The sequence below is a fragment of the Balaenoptera borealis genome, assembly GCF_965194805.1.
Source record: "Balaenoptera borealis genome assembly, chromosome: 7".
Taxonomy (NCBI): Eukaryota; Metazoa; Chordata; class Mammalia; order Artiodactyla; family Balaenopteridae; genus Balaenoptera; species Balaenoptera borealis.
The window spans coordinates 50,478,506-50,501,924 of record NC_138864.1 but is presented as its reverse complement, the minus strand read 5'-3'; the positions used below and the strand labels follow the sequence as shown (position 1 = coordinate 50,501,924).

Below are 23,419 nucleotides of genomic sequence, written 5' to 3'. Positions count from 1 at the left end.
TGTATAACATAGTGATTCGTGATTTTTAAAGGTTATACTCCAATTATAGTTATTATAAAATATTGGCTATATTCCCAGTGCTGTACAATATATCTTTGTAGCTATTTATTTTATACATAGTAGTTTGTAGTACCTCAATATTCCACCTCTATCTTGTGACTTTTATATGATATTTATTTACACATTTTTGCAACTACCAAATTTTGTGGATCACAAAGTGACAAATTCTATCTTCTGTGATAAAGTTTGCTGAGAAGAAATTAGGAATATTTCTGATTTGTATGTTTTATGCTTCCTACACATTTTTATATGATATTGCCTTCAAGTAAGTAAACTCTTGAGCATCTCCTTCATTTTCAGAATAAAGGATCTCAAGTATTTTAAGTTTTATCTACTCAGGTAATTAAACGGGACCCAGGGTTTTCATCAAGAAAACCCTGCATATCGTAGTGATAGACTTTTTTTTTTTTAAGTCAGGCATCACTCTACCGCATTCTGAATAAATTATTTAAATACATTCATGAAATTAGCTATAATTTATAGCAGCAATTTCTATATCAAATCTTAGTTAAACCATATATCATACTAAGCACATATTCTACTTTCCCATTTTACCTTCCAAAGAAGCACTGACAATTAGGCACCATTTGACATTTGTCATGCTTATCGTCACAGCTGCAGTGACATTAAAGGAGACTAAGAATGGCGAGAACAGCTTTTTGTAAAGAGTAGAAAATAAAGGAAAATAACGATTGCTTCTCCTTTGCTTTGAGTGGTTGGAGGCAGATAAGCGGATTTGTAGTGAGGTCATCAGTCACAATGGGGTGGTAATTTGAAAATGGATTAGTTTAGAAGTAGCGATTTCTGCTCCATGGGCTTCAGTGCAAAAGTCTACCTGATTCTGTAAGAGACCTCATAAACTGGCAGAGATCAATGCCTACCTAATGCGCCATTATGCACTGGGCACACTTCAGTGATTACAGCACAGCTGTGGCTGGGTTTTGCTTGATAGTTCCTTAGCACTTGCACCACAGGTGCTCCACAAAGGAATAAACTCTTTAGGGAATTAAAGTGGACGAGAGAGGCTTTTCTTCCTAAGAAGCTTTTCACTTTTAAACTGAAGAATGAACAGTGTCAGATGTCAGTAATGTCAGCCCAATAACAAATAAAGACTAAACAACTTATGAGAAGGAAATCATCCTATATTATATGTCTGAATGGCACTTTCTTATGTTTAAAATTTTATTGCATAAGATTATCTGACTGTGTATCTTGAAAGAACATGACAATACAAATTCCAAGTTGGAAATGTTCACTGTTTTAAAGGTTATAATTTCATATTGAAATGTAAGAGCATTAACAAGTATTTAAGTTGTTTAGCTTTTCTTACAGGCCATGCAAATTAGTTGGCAACAAAGAATGAGAAGGAATTCGGTCAAATGAATTTACAACAAAATTTGAATATGAGATACCTTACCGATAATCCTTAGATTCTTATGCTCAATAGGTTTCTTCACTATTGCTTGCAAATGTTATGCGTAGGAGCAATGAATAAAATATTAAAGGCAGGTAAAATAATTTGAAATGTAAATCCATATAGTATAAATTAATAAATTCTGTTTTATACTTTAAACAAAGGAATATTAGTAATGTTAGTTATATGAAACTTTCCATTTTCAGCTCTTTAAATTTGATATGATATGTAATGAGATGGTATGAACAACATTCCGGGGTAATGCATCACACAGAAAGAAATTTATTGAGAATAATTTGTGATTAATTCCTTGGCACTAGTTGGAATAATATCTGGTAAATGGTCTGAACCCTTTGAAGTCCTTTTTTCTTCCTTTATTTAAGATAGATAATGTGTTTATAGTTAATAACCAAATTTAGCAGCAACATCAGGTTTCATTTTGCTGGCTGACCTGTTCTAGGGAAAAGGAATACAATTACAATGATTAGCAAACCATACTCTTTAAGATTTTAGGGGCATATAAAAGGGTTTCCTGTCCCAAATCATTCCTCAATCTGCTCATGCAAAATCCTTTCAAAAAGGAACATTCATCTAATCCACAGTTAAATATGTTAATCTCTAAATTAAATATTCCTAGTAGAGGTAACATACTAACTTGAAATAGTTTAGTACATATAACAAGGATGGTGACAGTCCCATTTAATACTTCCAAAGAATTATGTTCAAATTCCAAATGGATAATTAATTTTAAAAAAAGGACTTAATTCAGAAGAGAACTGTTGCCATGTTTAGGGGACTCACCATGCCATATGGAAAAAAAAAAACTTATTGGGAAAATTGGGTAAAAGAGGCAATTTGAAGGCTATCACATGAAAGGAAGATGAAGTTTCAGCTGTGTAAATCCACCAGGGAATACTTGGAATACTCCCTGGCTCCTTAGACATAATAGATAAATAGGAAGAATAACATTTTAGCTTATAGAACAATCTAAAAAATATAATGAATGGAATGAGCTATGTTGAAATTATTACAAACGGTAATCCTTCTCCAAGGGTATTGAGCTCAGAGAAGAGATCTTTGGATTCTGAATTAGCCATGGTTGCAGGCATATTCTTTAATATTTTGTGACACTATTGTTTTATTCATAAAATAAGTGGGTTAGTCCTATTTTTAAATAATAGAAATTATCTCCTAGGTGCCTCTTATTGGGTGTATTAGATGACCTAAATTGGGGATTAACATATACACACTACTATTTATAAAATAGATAATCAACAAGGACCTACTGTATAGCCCAGGGAACTATATTTTATGATAACCTATAAAGAAAAATTCTGAAAAATAAAAATTATCTCTAAATGAATAGATAAATACTTTGTGTGTTACATTTTTAAAATGATCAAGATGGAAGTATCCATTGCCTGAAGTATAGAAAAATAAGACTCCACATTGCGTTTATGTGTGGAGGGGGTGATGATTCTCAAAGAGAAATACTGGAATACAGAAGGTAAATTTTTCTTTCCTTCCCATGTTTCTAAAGCCAGCATTGATCCTTGTTATAGTTTTTGTATAGTGTCATGAGTTTAATATAATTAATCTAGTTAAATACTCACTCTCAGTGTCCTATAATGACTTTCTATTTAAGGCAAACCGCAGAGGCACAGTCTGAGCCTACAGATATTATGGCAAACCTGTTGCGAACAAAGAACATTTGAAGCGTTTGGTGTAGCTGGTTTACACAACGGCACACTGGACAGAATACTGCAGGTACTAGTTTTTCCAAACTTGCCTCCATTTAATATACATAATCATAAATCTGAAAAAAATGTTTTTGGCCTACTTTTCAAGGTAAAGAAATCCATAGACAAGGATTAAAATAAACTCATTGAAGAAACTGTTGTAAAAATTTAGTAAATAAGATGAAGATTTGCATTATTTGAGAAGTAAGAGCTTTGGTTAAAATGGTGACTGGAATGGACAGTTCCTCACAATTCATTCTTGGAAAAATAATCCAATTAGAAAGTCTTGTCAAAGACATGCTTTTCTGAAATTATTGAAAAATGGAAAAGAAACTTCACATTTGAATCAAATGGGATGTCACCTTAAAATAAAGCAAGATAATAATAATAATAACAGATGTAGCAGGTTATGGGTTTTCAGAAATCAAATAGGCTGGGGAAAAGCAATGAAGAACAGAAAGGAATCAGGCCTGGTAGAAGAGGAACACTCTTCCAGTGATATTATTTGGCAGAATGAATTTGAAAATACATCTGAGTGGAGTTTGGATTAAGAGAATGATAAAAGAAAAAGAGAGATGATGATACATTGGAAAAGCAAAATAGATGATCCTTTTCAGCTTTAAAAATGCTATGATTCTAGGCTTTAGATGATTTGGCATGAAAAATTAAGAGAACATGGCAAGTTTAGTTATTCATAACAAAGTAAGATAATGTGAACTTTACTGAGTTATTATATTCATTGAGGGATAAAAATACCTTGACTCTGGTGTAACTTAGATGAAGCAGAACCTGGGATGGTGCCTGGTGTGTAGTCAGGGTCAGTCATTTTTTAATTGAATTATCCCACTCATTTCAGTAGATGCTGAGTTAAATACTTAAGGAACTTCTTTGCTCTGTGTTTGTGTGTCTTAGAGAAAATACTTATATTTTCTAAAAATTGTGTAAGTATAGATACAATGTATAACTTATTGCTTTTAAATATTAAATATAATTATTGATGATATGAGTTGCATCAAATATTAAGAACCTTGGAAATACATTATTATTGCATTCTTAAGTGGTGCAAATGTAATTCCTTGCATTTAAAAAGTTGAAGCATATACAACATACTCAGGAACCTAAAACAGCAGAGCATAGCATTAAAGAATCAGTCTTCAGTGCAGAGGGAGAGTAGCAGTAGAGTTCAAAAGTTGCCTACCTTTGAGGGCTGGCTATTTCTTTGAATTCTATCTGCTATTTTGATAAACTTTTGCTCAAATTCTCTAAGGCCTGTTTCTACAGAATGGGAAGAAACAATAGTACCTGTATCACAGAGCTATTCTGAGGAAATGAGTTGAAGTAGTAATAGTTTTTCCAAGAAATGTTAGCTACCATTATCTAATAATATGAGAATCCTATCAAACTAAAGGTTGTAAATGGAGAGCTTTAAATACTGTTTTCTTTTTACTTTCCTAGAGAGTCATATTTGTTACTTATTCTTTAACCAGAGTCTATAACTTCCGATAAAAGTTTTTCAGCCGTCCTTGAGTAATTTTTGTTTTAGAAAGCGAGGTAATAAATATATCAAAATGAAATTCTAAGCCCACTCCTTCCTTCAGCTGCTTTACTTTCTATCTGTTCTACATTCCCTCACTGTCTGGCACTGAATTCAATGACTTCAAAATGTGAATGAGAGTTTGATTTGGATGAGTGTCAAACCAAAGCCACCACTACTATGTTGAGGTGCCTTGTATTTATTTCCTTTTTTTCCCCTTAAAGTAAAAAAATCCGCTGCTCTGCAGTGTTTTAGCTGTGATGGGGGAGGAGGTGAATTAAAATGTTTTAAACAAAATTTAACACGCCAAGACTTCAATGGAATTTCAATCATTATAGTGTATGCATATTTGCTGAAGGCTATGCTTTTGCTAATGTAAACAGCTATTTTTTTTCTTTCCCAACAAGTTGCCTGTTACCAGAGAAAATATCTCTTTGTATGCAGCTTCTTTTGTGTGAACCATCTTGCTAGTTAAATGCAAAACGAACAAAATATTCAATGAAATTCTCAAAAGATAAATAATAGTAATAAAGGTTTTTATGCTAGCCTTTATATTTGTTGGTTAAAATGTTTGACATCACCAGCCTTTACGTCTTAATATTTAGTTGAAAAGAAATATAACTTTACTATTAAATGATTTGGGTTTAGTACTTCCTCTTGCCATAACCACGTTTTTTAGGAATTCCATCGTGTGTGGGTGTTTGTGTGCATGCGTATGAACATACGTATTTTTTTCTTGTATACCTTTGTTATACCTGTATTGCTTTCATTTCCTGGAAGGGCTTTTAGTAGAGCATAAAGTCAAAATTCTTTGGATTTGCCCTTTGCTTCATGTCTTCCCTCAGGTTTTCAGGCACCTGCTACATTGTCTTCTGTAGTTAAACAGTAAAGGAAGTAGACTCATTGCAGAGGGCAGTTTGATTTTCTTCTCTGAAACCACCTGGCAACTGTAGATAAACGGTATATGTAAAGGGGGAGAAAATTTCTTAGGACCTCCACAATTACAACACAAATAATAAAAAAAAAAAAATGAAGCTGTAGTTACACTGTCGAACATAAAAGAGTACAAGAGAATAAATCATAGAATGTGCCCCACCAAGCACACATTGAGACCTGCTGTTTTCCCTGTGGGTGTTCACATGACTTTGATTTTCATCTAATGACAAGAAAACACAAACACTGGCAAAAGCTTTACTTGAGTTTTGGTGACCCCACTGTGTTAAATAGGACTTGAATTTGAGTGCCTAAAGAAAACTTCTGTATGATATGTTTGTTTGGCTTTTATTCCCAGAAACTTAACAGTCCCATCAATCAAAAAAGAAACATCATCTAGAATATGGGAAGAAGTGTTTTGATAGGGAGATTAAAAATTAAGCACATTCTCCTTCCTCGTGACTTTTGTTATTAATAACTTTGAAAAAGTCATTCCATTCATAGGACACAGTGATTAAAAGGGATCCAAACTTCTGTTTGAATTGTTCAATACTCTTTACAGCATAGGATGCTCAAGTTGAAGGTCAAGAGTCATTTTAGTTTTTGATGAGTGTGAGGAAATGAAGCAGATTTTTACATCCTAAGGTTGACCATCTACCTAGCCTTGTCTGCTCTCACTCTGAAGTTTTGTAGGTAAAGTCTAATGACCTTAGGTGGTGATATCGTCGACTAGGGTGGATTTAGGGCTGCATCTGCTGTTCTGTGTTTCAGTATCTCAGAATCTAATTTTCGGATAGTTCCTGAGTCATAATTCTTGAAAGAAAGGAGAATGCAGTACTTAGAGAAGGGTAAGAGAAGCTAGTCTTTGAAAATCAGGAGAACCAGGTTAAATATTTCCTTAATAGATAGCCCCTTTGCTGTTTCTACTAATCAGTGTCAGCCAGCTCTTGAAGTAAACACCTGCTCAGAGACAGGTACACATGGCATTTACTTTAGAAGATAATGTAGGTGCTCAATTTTTCTTAAATTTAGACCTTATTATAAATCAGTAATCTGCTTTCCTTGTATAATGCAACTATCTGGATTTTAAAAAAGAAAATAATGCTCATTTTTGGAAGTGATATTAATCATAACACTCTCATTTAAATATTTTCTATACACTGTAGGAAAATTTCCTCTCCCAATCTAGAATAGTGATAGTTTCCTACCATATCCAGTCAGTTGCCAAATTTTCTATATTCTTCTCTAAAATATTATATTTTTCTATAATTTTATTATTTTATTTTAACTGATATTACTTTTCTTTAGGCCCTTTTAACCTTTCACTTAGTAAATTACAGCACAAGGAAGGAATTACAGATTGTTTTGAGTATTTTCTGGAATTTTAAGCCTGGAAAGATGACATTAAAAGTAGTAGTTAAAATTTTAAAAATTGAAGAGAAAGATGAGCTTAGTTTTGACCAGATTCAGCTTGATACATTCGTTCAGTTACCAGCACACAGTTTAATGCATGCACGTGTCTGTGTTTGAATGTATCATAGAAAAGGTCAGCATGTATGTTTTGATATACTGATTCTAGATTGGTATAATCTTGGGTGTTCTGAGAACAAAGATTTAAGGTTTGAAAGATTAAGTAGGTTTGCAAGCCAAGCTACCCATTATAACCCATGAAACTTACACACATGCACAATTTTTGAAGATTAACAATCCATGTTAAACTATTAAATACCTTACATAATTTTACTATTTTATTTATATAATTTAATTAACTATTTCTAAAATTTATTTCATTATGATAGTTTTTTTGAAATTTTTTAAAAGAGAAAGTGAGAGAGCACAGCTGTTACTATATAGAAATGCAAACATTTTTTCCCTTAGAAAACACTGATTTAACTTATCTAATGAGTAGAGAAGTCTGCAAAAAAGGGTGAAAGAAGAGGTTTCTAAACTTTAAGGATAGGGAGATGACAGAAGATGTTTTAGGATAAGAAAGACTTAATTGTGTTTATTAATAGATAATGGGGGAAAGTCAATAGTGGTAGCATGAAATTTCAAGAAATTATAAGGATGATAAAAAAGATCATGAAGGCAATAAAAATAGATAATATCAATTTAATCACTAACATAAAAATGAGTTCATTTAAAAAGCTTTTGCGGACAGCATTCTGGAGTTTTGAGAAATGATATGGCAAGTTTAAGGAGAATAGAAGTATTTTGTAATAGCCACAAAAGGAAATGCAAAAAAAAGCTCACTAGGAAATTGAGGATAAATAAAAGTATTGTAAATCAGCTTTGAGAGTCCAGCAGTGGTTGAAAAATGTGAGTTGACTGTGAAGTTGGTTGAAAGTGGTAGATTTATTCCAGTTAAGGATGATGAGTTGATACGGTTATGGACAGGGGTTTCTGTGTGTCACCTTTGGCAATGCAAGTTTCGTGTCATCAAGGGCTCAGATGATTTTGAATGTTATGAAAGAGATCATTTAAAATGGACGATAAAGAAATCCCACTTCCACATAGCTTCTGGATGGCAGCCGAATGGCTACCTTCTCTCTTTCCTTAAATATCTATGAAGATTTGAAAGATAAAGAAAATGTCTCAACACTATCAAAAAACATTGTAATAATAATAGTGAACATTTATTGAATTCTTACTATGTCAAGCCAGTATAGTCATATGTATTGACTCAGTTTATCTTTGCTAATATTTTATTATTATCCATAAATTATTCCCATTTTTCAGCTGAAGAAATTGAGGTAGGGAAATTAAGTAAAATACTCAAGTTTGCATAGCTAGTGAACAAGAGTTGGATTTGAACCTAGTGAATGTGGCTACAAAGTCTGTTCTTTTAAACACCGCATTATATTGTTTAACATCAAAACCTATGAGAAATGATAATAATTTCAAGTTGGAACAAGGTGAGAATACAACTGGAATGAGAGAAACCCAGGCTTCTGTTGATGACCTAAACTGTTTTCCCCTTTTTTTCTTGGCGAGAGGAGTAGGTGATCTCTTTCTAATCCTATCCAAGTACAGCTCATGTGTGATGCCCACTTAATTATCAACACGCTAACACCAGATCTAACTTCCACACAGCTGCCAGGTGACTCCCTGGGACTTAGCAACAGATCATGCTCAGCAGTTTCCCCTGGCTGCCCGTTCTTTCCTTCAAGTGGTCTTCCTAGGGCTGCTGGCCTTTCCTTTTAGTACCACAGACTTCTTCTATGGATGATTGTTATGCTAATCTCACCCTGCTTGGTCCAGCTCTTACAGTAGTGGAGAAGTAAGGAGGCAAAGAGAATATAATCCTTATATCAGAACTGAGTTTTCCAAGTAATAAATCTTTGATCTCAACAATTAGAGAAAATGCTAGTGGCTTGAAAAATGCTTTTGAAAAACTTAAGAGCAATCACTATAAATTTTAAGCATGACACGCATCCTCTTACATAGCAGTAAATTTAAAATCAAATTGAACACAGTCCATATAACAAAAATATAGATGTCAAGGACACATGAGATTAAAGAAAAAGACAAAGAAGAAATACATCTGTTGTGGTAGTAAATTGGGAAAATTCCATCTTAAGATACATTCTCTCACTTAGGGGAAAAAACAAATTTCAGTGATACACCATTTGAAAGATCAAATGCCTAAAATTTGGTATCATGAAGATTTTTAAAATTTTAACAGAAAAATGAAAATCCAAACAATGGGTGAAACTCTATCAAGTCATTAAAATTAGAAGAAAAGTGACAATGCAATTTTAATATTTCTATATAGGCATTGCAACAAAAAAAAGATTAAATGGGACAAAGAATTACACTGATTGGAAAACACATAATTCATAATATGGACATAATGTAACTTTAACTCTGCCACACATTGCAATGGTATAGTGATCTTTTACATTAAGCTTCCTACCACCAAGGAGCTCCTATTTTGAGCTCAAGGGGCCATGTGATTCATGCCGATGGAGGTATATACAGAATGCTGTGGAGCTATATACTGAATAATATCTAAATAGACTGGGAGATCAGACAATACTGAGGTGACTTTTATTAGGAATAAGTTACATAAATATGACAGTACTTGTCCAGATACAGAAGAGAAATATTATATAACCACAAAGACCATGCATACAGCAGGCCAGTATCACACATTTCCCGTGCACACTGGCTTCAAATTATGATGCGTTTGACTAACTGCAAAAAAGTTTTCATTTATCTTCTATTGTTTCATATAAAAATATTTGTTCTGCTTTGTTTGCTTTCATCCTTTTTATTAAACACAATTTTATTTGGAAAAAATTCAAGCTTACCAAAAAATGTCAAGAACGGTACAAAGAACTCCCATGTATCCTTTACTACCATTTGGTTTTGACAACTGCCCAGGCAATTATCACAACTGAATCCAATCCAGCCTGGTGCCTTGCACTCAGTGGTCATGTCATTCTCGTCTCCTTCAAAAAGAGTAGTTCTTCAGTCTTGACTTTTACAACCTTGACATGGTTGGAGATTACAAGGCATTCATTTTGTAGAATGTCCCTCAGTGCAGTATTGTCCAGTGTTTCCTCAAGGTCATACCTAGGAATATACCTATAAGGTTATGCATTTTTGGCAGGAATGCACAGGAGTCATTCGGTGTCCTGTCAGTTTGCCTATGATATTTGTGTCTCATTACGGTCATATTGCCTTTGATAATTTGATTAAGGTGGTCACTGCCACGTTTTTCCACTAGAAAGTTACATTTCTTTTTTCTCTTTGTAATTATTAAGTATTTTGCAGGGAGCTATTTTGAGATTAAATAAATATCCTGTTTCTTTTAACACTTCATTCATTAATTTTATTTTATTTTTTTATCTTTTATTTTTTAAATTTAAGTATGGTTGATTTACAATGTTGTGTCATTCATTAATTTTAGAAACTGTTGATATTTCTTGCCTGTATTATTACTTTGATGATTATTTTCTAATTTCATTTATCACAATGCATTTATTATTTGATACTCTACTGTAAGGGAGAGATTTTTCTTCTCATAATTCATTTATTCATTTGTTTATATCAGTGCAAACTAAAGAATTCTAATTTTATTCAGTGTGTTATAACCATTACTGTAATTGTCCAGAGTTGATCAGCAAGAGTCCTTTAAGCTAGATCCTTTATCATTTTGACATGTCTAAATCATTCTTTGAGTACTTCGATACTATCTGGTGCACACAGTGTTCTAGAATCATCTTGGAGTTGCTGCAGCACAGAAATTAGCCATTTCTTCAGGGAGCCCTGGTTCCTTTCATAGGAAAATACCATGTAGAAACCAAGATCATGTGCTTTTTATTCTTGGGATTTTGCTACTCATAGGCCCTCTCAGTGGACAGAGCTAGGAAATATATGTGTTTACACTTACACACATGCACATACAGAACTTTTCATCTATATCTGTAACTATACTTATATCTATATATTGAACTATGACTTCATGCTAATAAATCCAATTTTTTAAGACTTTAATTTTTTAGAGAAGTTTAGATTTAAAGCAAAATTGATGGTAAGGTACAGAGATTTCCCATGTACCCCCTACCCTCACATATGCATAGCCTCTCCCATTATCAACATTCCCCCACCAGAGTGGGCCATTTGTTACAATTGATGAACCCGTATTGACACATCATAATCACCCAAAATCCATGGTTTACTCACATGGATTCTGACTTTAGTGTTTTATCTAAAAAGTTGTAGACATAATCAAGGTCATCTAAGTTTTCTCCTATGTTATTTTTTAGGAGTTTCATACTTTGAATTTTACATTTAAGTTTGTAATCCATTTTGAGTTAATTTTTGTGAAGAGTACAAGATCTGTGTCTAGATTCATTTTTTGCATGTGGATGTTCAGTTCAGTTGTTCTAGCACCATTTGTTTAAAAGACTATCTTTTCTCCATTGTAATGCCTTTCCCCCTTTATCAAAGATCATTTGAGTATATCTATGAGGTGAGGTTCTATTTCTGGGCTTCCTCTTCTGTTCCATTGATCTACTTGTCTATATTTTTCACCAATAACACACTGTTCTGATTACTCTAGCTTTAAAACTGTAGTCTTGCAGTCAGGTGGTATCAGACCTCCAACTTTGTTATTATCCTTTAATATTGTATTGGCTATTGTGGATCTCTGTGTAAACTGTTGAATCGGTTTGTCACTATCAGTATGATAACTTGCTGGGATTTTGATTGGGATTGCATTGAATCAGTAGATCAACTGATATCTTGACAATATTGAGTCTACCTATCCATAAACATGGAATATTTCTCCATTTAGTTGTTTGATTTTGTTCATCAGAGTTTTGTAGGTTTCCTCATATAGCTCTTATACATATTTTGTTACTTATATATAAGTATTTTATTTTTGGGGTGCTAATGTGAATGGCATTGTGTTTAATTTCAAATTCCACTTGTTCATTGCTATAAAAGAAAGCAATTGACTTTTGTATTTTAACCTTATATCCTGCAACCTTGCTATAATAACTTATTAGTTCCAGGAGGGCTTTTTTGTTACATAGACAAGGCTTTGAGTTTTTCACTATTAAGCATGATGTTAGCTATAGGGTCTTTTTTAGATATTCTTTACCAAGTTGAGGAAGGTCTTCTCTATCCCTAATTTACTGAGTGTTTTTTATCATGAATGAATGTTGGATTTTTTCAGATGCTTTTTCTGCATATATTGATTTGATCATGTTATTTTTTCTTCTTTAGCCTGTTGATATGATTGATTACATTACTTGATTTCCAAATGTTGATGCAGCCTTGCATACCTGGGATGAATCTCACTTGATTGTGGTGTGTAATTCATTTTATACATTATAGGATTTGATTTTCTAATACTTTGTTAAGGAATTTTACATCTACGTTTATGAGAGATATTGATCTGTAGTTTTTATTTCTTGTAGTGTCTTTGGTTGTGTTATTAGGGAAATGCTGACCTCATAGAATGACTTAGAAAATATTCCCCCTGCTTCTATCCTTTGAAAGAGATTATAGAGAATTGGTATAATTCTTTTTCAACTGTTTGGTAGAATTCATAAGTGAATCCATCTGGGTCTTGTGCTTTCTGTTTTGGAAGATTATTAATTATTGATTGAAATTCTTTAATACAGGCCTATTCATATTGTCTATTTCTTCTCATGTGAGTTTTGGTAAATTGTGTCTTTGAAGGAATTGGTTCATCTCATCTAGATTACAAAATTTGTGGGCACAGACTTTTCCATAGTATTCTTTTATTATCCTTTTAACGTCCATTGGATCTATAAAATAGATTCAACTTTAACCTATCATTAGTCATGCCTGTGCAATGACTTTTAAACTGAAACCAGATTGAGGGAAGAAAAAAAAGAAAGGCACTTGCCTTTTTTCTTAAAAAGCCTTTGTTTTTGCTGACATTGTTTTTTAAGGCTTCCTTGTCATCTCCTGATATTCAGTGACTTTAAGATGATGGAAGGATGTCGTTTTGTCTCGTCCCCTCATTTTAAGCCTAAAATGATTGAGAGGGAAATGGGACTACTTGCAAAGCAGCACATTTAGGGAAAGGTAAAGTCATACATTTTACTCAGAACATGTAAGTTGTCTAATGCTTTATCCACCAAACATTATTTTATATTTACTTACTAAAAAGAAAATAAGATGACTAAGACTTAGCTAGTTAGATTTCATATTTATTGAGGGACTGCTATAAACTGGGCACTCTTTCCTAAATTGAATCTTTCAATCTTTTCAACAAAAACATGCAATAGTAGTTAAAAATCCACTTTACTAATGAGGATAGCCTTACTCAGAAAGAATTAATGAATTGCTTAAAGTCAAATAAGATCATCAAGTATGGCTCAAATTTTGCTGAATTGATTCTAAATCTGCTGAGCTTGATAGTACATTACTGCCTAAGACATCTGTAATAACAGAAAGAGGGCTAGAGTGAACCATGCCAAATGGCAATTGAATTAAAATAATCAATGATTTTTAAAATTAAATTAGATAGTGGAAGTGATTGATGTTTAATTTATTTTTACCATCTTATTTGTGAAATAATGAGTCCACTCAAAAATTACTTTAGTAAGCACCTACTATGTGCTGGAAATTGTACTTTTAATGGACGATTAAATGGTGATTAAATCATACCATCAAAGACTCAATTAATAACATATATATGTGGGAAAATATACAGTTAATAAAATATATATTAAGCATAATATAAGGAAATGCTTTTTGTGAAATACATACAAAACACTATAGAAGTACAGATTAAGGAGCCAGCAGGTACCTTCAGAAAAGAGAGGGATGTAAGGAATAAAAGCAATTTTTCTTTTTATGAAAAGAGAAGCATTAATCGGAGATAGTATGTTTAATGAAGCTGGGCCACATCTATCTTTTTTACACCGCTATTACCTACTAGTGTTACCTGCTTCAGTGTAGACACTCAATAAATATTTATTTAATGAACAAATAAATGAAAGAATAAATATTGAGTGAATATCCAGTAGCATCATGTAGCTGAAACTTAGATTATGGGATGGGGAACGGCAGAAGGCAAATTTGGAAATATTAATCGAGGCACACAGTGAATGTTTTCACTACCACTTTATGTAATCAGGACATTGTTCTGTGATCTTGAACAGCAGCAACCAAAGTAAATATAATGTGAGACACACAAATAATTTTAAATTTTCTAGTAATCACATTAAAAATTAGTAATGTATCCCTACTCTACATTAAATGAAATTTATATATCATAAGGATCAAAATTATTATTTTGACATATCATCAGTTTTAAAATTATTAATAAAATATTTTACATTCTTTTTTCGTACTCCTTTGAAATCTGGTGTGTATTTTACATGGACAGTAAGTCTCAACTTTGATTAACCACACGTTAACTGCTCAATAGCCATATGTGGCAGTGGTTAGTGTACTGAGCAGAACAGGTCTAGGGTTCTGGTTACTTAAAGTGTGGTCCTTAGACAAGCAACACTTAAAAAGTTGGTAGAAATGCAGAATCTTGGGCTGCACTGGAGACCAACTAAATTAGAATCTGCATTTTCTTAAGAACTTCAAGTAGTTTTATGTACATGACAGTTGGAGAAACGCTGGTCTAGATAACCAGCTCTAATGTTAGCTGTGTACATCCCAAGGAGTTCAGAAGATACATGCTACTGGAGTGCAGAAAGACTAGATCTATCATTTACATTACATTACATTTTAAAAGTCCAAAGTAAATTAAGCTTCACATATATTTAATATTGTATCCACACTGGTGCCTTTATTTTGTCCAAATGTCAGATTATCTCATGTCATTAATGTCTGGTAACCTGAGGTAAGAGTTGAAGTTCTGCAAAGGGAACAAGTATTGTGCCTGTTATCTTTGCCTGTTAAATGGATTTATAAGTTTTATTGTCTCTTATGTTTCCTGGTATTAATTAAATAACAAAATGAAGACTGTAAAATATTTTTGCAAATGCAGTTTTTCAAATAAAAGAAGACAAAACAGAAAAGTGCCAGAGCTAACCATTCTAATTCTCACGGAAAATCTTCTTTAGTCTCAAATATAAGTAGGAAAAAAAAAAATAATGATGATATAATCAGACTTGCTAAGCAGTGAGGTGAAACCACTAAAGTTATCAAAATATCTACTTGAAATATAGATTAACACCCCTAAGGTTAATGGTGGATTTAGCTCCCAGAGTATATTATACTTTGAGATATTACCTGATGATAGTAAAAAGCCATTATAATTAGTAAGACATTTGAAATATTTTTAATTTAATCTTTGTTAGGTGTTTTCTACAGGCAGCTTTGCCTAGGAGAGTTCCAATTCACATCAGTTGTCTCAATATAATTATAAATAGCACCACCTTTTGCCCTCAGAAGAGGCTCTGTTTGGAAAAGAAGTCATTAGGTCACCCTGTTTATCACGTGCACTCAAAATTTGTCTTTTGAGTGTCTTATAATGTATGTAATGTGTAAGTACAGCAAATAGTACATGTACCTAATTTTAAGATGAATGATCATATATACTGGTAGAAATCTATTTATTTATCTATTTATTTTTGTTACGTTGGAGACCACACTGTGAAGACCTGACTTGCGAGAAGCTGGAATGTTTCCCAGGTTCACTCTTAGTCCCACGCTTAATTGTTCTCGGCAGCCTCTTTCAGGCCAGGAATATGTGTTCCCTCTCAGACTGATGCAAAGTGACAGTCTAAGCAGAACTGTGTATTTTTTTCTCCTCTCTTTCTTCTTTCTCCTCCGTAATTGTGGGAAGAGGGAGAAATAATTGTTAGGAATTTCAGAGGTCTTTCCTGCATAGCGGGTTGTTTACTGACCCAAGAAAAGGCAGAATCAACAGGAGGCAGCAACTTAACCAAGTTGAGTGAGAGTGGCCTGTGAGCTTTGAAGGCAAATTTGCAAACTGCAAAGTGGCTCATCCACTCATGGTTCACCTGGGATAAGTTAAATATACCTGTAAATGGAAAATTTTATATTTAAGCAGATAAAGTAAAAGATAAATTTTAAATGGTTAAAAATGGACAGTACCCTAAATAAATGGATGCTTATATGATCTCTGAAAATCTTTTGGCACTCTACGAGTCTTTATTAAGAAAATAAGACTTACATAGACGTAGTCTTCCATTCCATGTCGATATATTATTGTTTTTTGAGTTTAAGCTGAAGGGAATAGGATGATTCTAGAGAATGAGATGGTATTTGAGTTTCCTGTTTAATGAAACCGGCAAGGCATTTGGGGAGGAGTCAACTGAACCAGCAATTAAATGGATTAAATGCCCCTGAAATGTGGAAATCAAAGAAACAAAGTTACTTGTTAAATATGACTCTTCATTATGGAGGAAGAAATTGGAGCAGGACACAAAGCCTGCCAAAACATAGCAGACGTTTGGCAGGGAATGCCATCAAACATTTAAATTACAGGTGTGTGTATTCTACTTAGAGAATGTCCAATCAGGAGCAATTGCTTTCTCAGCGTCCCCAGCACTACAAGAGACTTTGGTATTTTTCACACAATGAAGGTTTATATGGGGGCAACTTTTCTCAAGCGTGTTCCTTGGAACACTAGTTTTTCCAATATACCTTGGGAAAAAGGTACAACATTCAAGTAAATATAGGAAAACGTTCACATTCTATTACTGTCCTAAAATTCACATTGCACATTCACATACTTAATGGTCTTAGAGTTAATAGTCTTAATGGTCTTGCAGGAGCTAAATTAGTTGTTCAACTTTGTTCATTCCACCATTACCTAAGCATCTTAAATTTTAGAAACTTAACTGTGAGTGGCATCTATTAATAATCTAGGAACTAGTGTCCTACAGAAAACATTTTGGGAATTGCTGGGCTGGATGAATGTGGTTGATGTATTGCTATTACTAGCATGCTGTTGGCCTTGATATGAATACCTAAGTTTCAAAACGATCAAAGATAGTATTGGAACAGCATTTCAAAATATTTTAGTTGAATTTAGATTTCCATTGCTCAGTTATTTGAGCCTTCCTCTGTGTCTGAGATAGCAGTGTTATTTTCACTCCTACATCAATGCATTAGCGAAAGACCTGGTGAACAAGAAACCTGACAAATAATATTGAACTAGTCTCAGATGTGAAACTTGTGATTCTATAAATGCCAGGGCATAATAAAAAATATGTATTAATATGTATGTATGTGTGTATTTAATTATTTATTTTAATCAAACTGCATATTTCTGAAATGAGGTAGACATACCCTCAGTGGTACAATGTAGAAAATCATCATTGTTACTGTTTGGATGATATAATATACTATTGGAAAATAATTGCGTTTAAGCTTCAGTTAATGTTATATATTTCTTAAGGTGAAAAAAAAAGCTGATCTGGAAAAACAGAAAATTCCCTAAAGAATTTCTTGTTGGTGCTTAGGGACCAAATACTATAGGTTTTCCAGATGCTCAGAGATAATGGTGTAACCTGACCAGCCTGTACAATGGTTAACTTGGTGGAAGTGTGGGAAAATATCTTTCAGCACTGGACTTTGTAATCTAGTCTCATTTACAATCAATATAAGTGATTCAGCTTGAGGAATAAAGTAAAGCCAATAGTATTGGTGAAAGAAAATGATATTTTAAACTGTCCCAAGATGTCATTACCAATACAATCTTATTTTGTTGCCTAGTTCTTCAGAACCAAGTTCTTTTAGCCCAAATTATTTAATATATTTGAACTGAAAAACAAATATTTTTACTTCATTACTGCTATTTTTCAGCTGAATCTGGTATTAATTACTGCTAATAATGAATATAAATGGGCCATTATCTAATAATAAACTATTTAAAATAATTGGATTAACAAACTAGTAGAGAGGCAAGCATCTAGAAGTATTATGTCCTTAACTGTCATCAAAAAAATTTCAAATTTTGTAAAATCTGAAACAGGTGCATATGAAATTACTTTACATCTTCCTTTCTTTTCACAGGTTCTATATTATCTTTGATTTTAAGTCTTGTTTTGTAATTACTTGTAATGGCCCTATTGACATAGACTATGATATCACTTTTACCAAGCTAATAGAAGGTTTCATTTTAGTTTTTTTGTCCATTCATTCCATCAAGTATCCAAACGTGCCAGCCAAGGTGCTAGACACTCTGGGTGTATCTATCAGCAGGACAGACATGGTACCTGTCTTAAAGAAGTTTGTAAACTGGTGAGAAAGGCAATGACAAGTAAACAGACTAAGTAATTGCATTTAGTAATTGAAAGGAGTGCAATGAGGTATGACATGTTATTATCTCATATCAAAGACAAAGATTGAATTATGAGGTGCATGTTACTATAATCATAATGTTCACATTTTTGGTAGCATGTGTTTCTGAATTTCCGAGGATGATTTTCTGACTGGGTTCCAGTGGGATGTGACCTTTGAAGACTGTTGACAGATTTGTGCCCACTCCACCAGACCCTCCTGTATCTTTCATGGTTAAGGTTAAAGGTGCAAGTCCTAGTTGTAAAATTAAGGACAGTCAACGGCTTGTAAGTTTGCTTGTGATTATGTTTGTTAATATCCACTCAAGTATCAGAATTACATGGACATATGGCACAAGTAGTTTATAATAATACTCAGAGCCAGATGAAATGTTTCTGTAAGGCTGATCATCTGAGTTTTCCTTTATTCACATTTGTGTTTCTGTTCACGATTTAGTGAATATGATTGTCCAGAAGTTGTAATTCTGACTCGAGAGAGGCAGTTCTGACTAGAGTTGAAAACTGATGAACCACTTTTGTCTTATGGGTCCATTATCTTAGCATTTTAAGGTTTTTTTTTTAATTTAATTAATTTATTTATTTTTGGCTGCGTTGGGTTTTTGTTGCTGTGTGCGGGCTTTCTCTAGTTGTGGTGAGCGGGGGCTACTCTTCGTTGCAGTGCGCGGGCTTCTCATTGCGGTGGCTTCTCTTGTTGCAGAGCACAGGCTCTAGGCACGCAGGATTCAGTAGTTGTGGCTTGCGAGCTCTAGAGCGCAGGCTCAGTAGTTGTGGCGCACGGGCCTAGTTGCTCCGCGGAATGTGGGATCTTCCTGGACCAGGGTTCGAACCTGTATCCCCTGCATTGGCAGGTGGATTCTTAACCAGTACACCACCAGGGAAGTCCCATTATCTTAGCATTTTAAATGGGTGTATATTTGTGTCTTTGAAATTAGTATACTTCATAGGAGGTAAATAAAAAATAGAGAGAAAGAGGAGAAAGGAAATCAGAATGAGGTTAGGAAGAAAGATGATATTGTCCACAATATATATTTCTTACAAAAGTTAATGATCCTTAAATTTGTCCAGTAGGAAATTGCTTCAGAGATATGAATGAAATCAGGTCCTACTAATGAAAAATCCCAACATAGTCACCAGGTAAACGAGGCAGCCCCAGGGATTAAGAGACATAATCTAACTGAAACGTTCCATTTTCTAGAGAGTACCCTGTTGATAGGACTCATGAAACACAATTTTTGTCTATAAATTGTGCTTCTATTTATTTTTTTAAAGTTTTCTGTTAGAGACTATTTTAAAATTTAATATTTGCAACTATTTATTATTCCTCTAAGAAATAACACAACCCTAATGTATCCCTGAGAGTTACCAAGCAAGAAAGCAAGCTAAATCAGTCAAAGATGCATGTATATAAGAATAGAAAAAAGAAAGCCTATGACCCAAGGCCAATAAACAGCAAACTAGATCCTAAAGAACAGTCAGAGCTATTCAAACTTGCTGGGAGTAACCAGGGGGAGGGGATTTATTTCTCAATTTTGTCATCTTCCCTTGGCCGTCCCCTTCACTTGTATCCTCTCTCACAACAGGTCAAATAGAAGTCTGATATGGGGTATATGCCACAGAGATTCTGCAAGGCACACAGGTGTTTGCATTTGGCACAAAGATGTTGCAGTCTTTATTTTGCATCATGCTAAGAGCAAATTTTTAAAAGAAAATAATTTACAAAAGTTTCTATACCTGGTTCACAGAATTAAGCCCACCCAGGCTGACAAGTAAAACAAGACTTAGTACCACCTTGACTCTCATGGCCAGTCAGACAAGCAGGTAAATCATTTGAGAAAGATTTCCAGGCTTAATCCTTTGAAAATTGATCTCACCTCAGGGGGATACCAAATCATACTCTCCATCTAAATGTTCCTGCTTTAAACCACACTTGCTCAACAAGTTTTGTAGGGGAGAAAAATTGTTTTTGTTTTGTAACAATATGAATTCATTATAAAGAAAATGCTTTATTCTTATTTTCAGAAGGTAAATTATGCCTTTTTTAAAAGTCAGTTTTTATTATAAAATTATTACTATAATGTGTTTATATACTCATAAAGAAAAGCATGCATATTTCTGAAGGCACCAAAGGAAATATTTTAGCCAAAAGTAATTTCTGCCATGGAGTTAAATAGCAGTGAAATAGCAAAGACCAAGTGCTTTTTAAGAAAGTAAAATGCTGCATGAATAGTTGTGCAAACTTCAATTAATAATATTAATAAAATGCTTGTCTCCTTAACATTATTTTAGACTAACATAGAACGTGTTCCAGAAGCAAAATGCTTGACTTGTGAGATAGGTGACCCCGATTTTAATCCGTGCTCTGCCATCAATTAGCTGTTTTATTTTATGTAATTCCCTTAACCTCTCTTGGTTAAATTCAATTATCCTTAAAATTGGAGAAATTGACTATATTATCTCCTAAGTCCCTGGAAGCTCTAAAATCTCTATGATGCTGAAAAGGCCAATATCATAAAATTTCCACCTCCATCAGTTTACATGCCTCTCTCTGGCCCAGTTTTGATCAGGGTTATATGAACTAATGACATGAGTATTGTGTCCAAGGATAAACTACTTCAAAGTTATGTTTCACTTCTTAGGTTTTCTTAAAATATGTTTTGAAATGTATGTATCAAATAATTAGAATTTTAACTCCAACAATTAAACCAAATAATATATATTAGGAACAGTGTTCTGGGATGATAAGAATTGCTATGTAATCCAGAATATGTGTGTGTGTGTGTGTGTGTGTGTGTGTGTGTGTGTACTTTTTTTAGCCAGTTGACAATTTCAGGCTATTTATTGATCCAGGATGCCAGAAGAAAGAAGAAAATGTTTCCAAGAGGAGAGAGAAAAGAAGGAAGGGCAGGAGGAAGGAAGGGAGGGAGGGAGGGAGGAAGGAAGGAATAGTAAGAGCAAGAAAAGCCTTCTACTAGCTGTACAGTAAGGTTTATTTTGTTAGCAAGAGGAGTCACTGTGAGGTTGCTCATTGATCAGCCATATGTGTGAGCAGCAAATTAGAACCATTCGTTTTTGTGAGCTGGAGTTGCAATTCTCAAGAGTGGTGTGGGTATACTGATGGGTCATGATTAGCTGGAGGTGAATTTTGAGTAATTTGATATTTGTTAAAGGAGCAAACTTTGCAAATGATTTTCTTTAAAGTAAATCAGAACACATTTAGGTTAAGCCTATAATAATAACCCCTTTGCTTCCATTCTGACATTCTATCTAGAGAGGAGCAAAAGGGTAGAGTAATAGAGTGCTGTCAGTTGTTCATAACTGATAGTGAGAAAGACTTCTCTAGCTAAGAAAGTCAAGGAAACTCTTTGGATGAAAGTTACAGAAACTGAATTCAACTTAACCTAAAGAAAGAGGTAAAATACTGGAAAGGACAGGGATAGAGATTTGCCTCAGATTTAATGAAGCAGGCAGTCAAATACTGAGCCTTTCTCTTTCATTTTCACCTGGGCGCATCTTGGTTTCACTTCTCTACTGAAGATCATGTATTCCACTAAGTGGGAGGTGTGAGGGCAAACATTGCAATCAGCCTCATCCTAGCTTGGGACTCAAAGGGAAAAGCAGAGTTCTCTGTCTCAGCATATATATATACTGAGCATATAGATAGATAGATAGATAGATAGATAGATAGATAGATAGATAGATAGATAGATGATATATGTATACATATATGTATACATATATCATCTATCTTTAGATAGATGATAGGTAGAGATAGATAGATAGATATACATATCTCTCAAGGAAAATCTCTGTTTCACTCAGTTGGGTAGGCTGGTATCACTTAAACCTTATAGACAAATCACCATGTCCATAAAGAAAAGGTACTATATCCAGAGGACCACATTACAATAATATACAGCCTCCCCAAATAAACAGGATACTAATAAGGAAGGAGTGTCCAAAAGCCCTGGTTCTCTGCTGAGTTGAATGCATAGAAGTTTTTATGTCTAATTAATTCAATTATTCCCTTCAATAATGGTTAGAAAATAGAAACCAAGTAATAGAATTACATAATCACCATTTTCAATTTTATAGCTGTCCCAATGCAGTTCAGATACAGTTTGCATTTTGCGTATGTATTGCTATAAAAGAGTCAGACAGTTTACAAACAAAAATAGAAATGAACACACCAGTCAGGCTGTTAACCATGAGAAATATTAACAAGGACATGATATGTCTTAGAAAAGAAAAAAGCATTTTCTGCCTTAAAATTACAACTTGCACTTCATGGCTATGACTTAAAAAAATGTTGATTTAATTTGGATAACTAGTCCACCTGTGTGTTTGTATGTGTGTATGTTAAAGAATATTTGGTGATTTTGTTAAATATTTCAGACATTTAAATGTCCACTGAATCACTTTTATCTTAGCTTTAACTTTCAAACTGTTCTGTGCAGTCACAGTCACAAAGCTAAAGATCATTTTGTTTAAGCAACAAGGATATACTGTATAGCACAGGGAATTACAACCTGTAATGGGGTATAATCTGCAAAGATATGGCATCACTCTGCTGTACACCTGAAACTAATATACTATTGTAAATCAACTATACTTAAATAAAAATAAATAAATAAAGGTCATCTTGTTAATTGTAACATTATAATATCTTCATTGTTTATTAAGGACTTGCAAGTAAAAGTGTATGTATTTTTAAGTATTGGTCTTCCTATCAGGAGATGCTTAGAGGAAAAAGTTCCATTTTTAAAGACCCATGAACTGTTGCTTACAAACAATATTTATACTTTTTTGGGGGGGATTAAGTAAGGGATGTAGTTTATTACTATATTCTAACAAATTTACCCAGTGTTAGGCAAAAGAACTAGGTTCTTAGAATTAAAAAAATAAAATTAATGATTTCTCCCATTGAAGTTGATAACTGTACATTTTGTGTGCACATGCACAT

At 33.6% G+C, this 23,419-nt stretch overlaps 1 protein-coding gene across 3 annotated transcripts in view; it reads left to right on the top strand.

Moving 5' to 3' along the window:
• Window positions 1-23,419, top strand: part of SEMA3A (semaphorin 3A) — a 502,916-nt gene that overhangs the window by 184,941 nt on the left and 294,556 nt on the right. For 2 of the 3 annotated variants that reach the window (XM_082398310.1, XM_082398307.1), the window contains exon 3: window positions 3,120-3,241. The exons of the other annotated variant lie outside the window; for it this stretch is intronic. The gene's annotated coding sequence lies outside the window, so the exon portion shown is untranslated. The remainder of the gene's footprint in view (window positions 1-3,119; window positions 3,242-23,419) is intronic. 3 annotated transcript variants of the gene reach the window in all.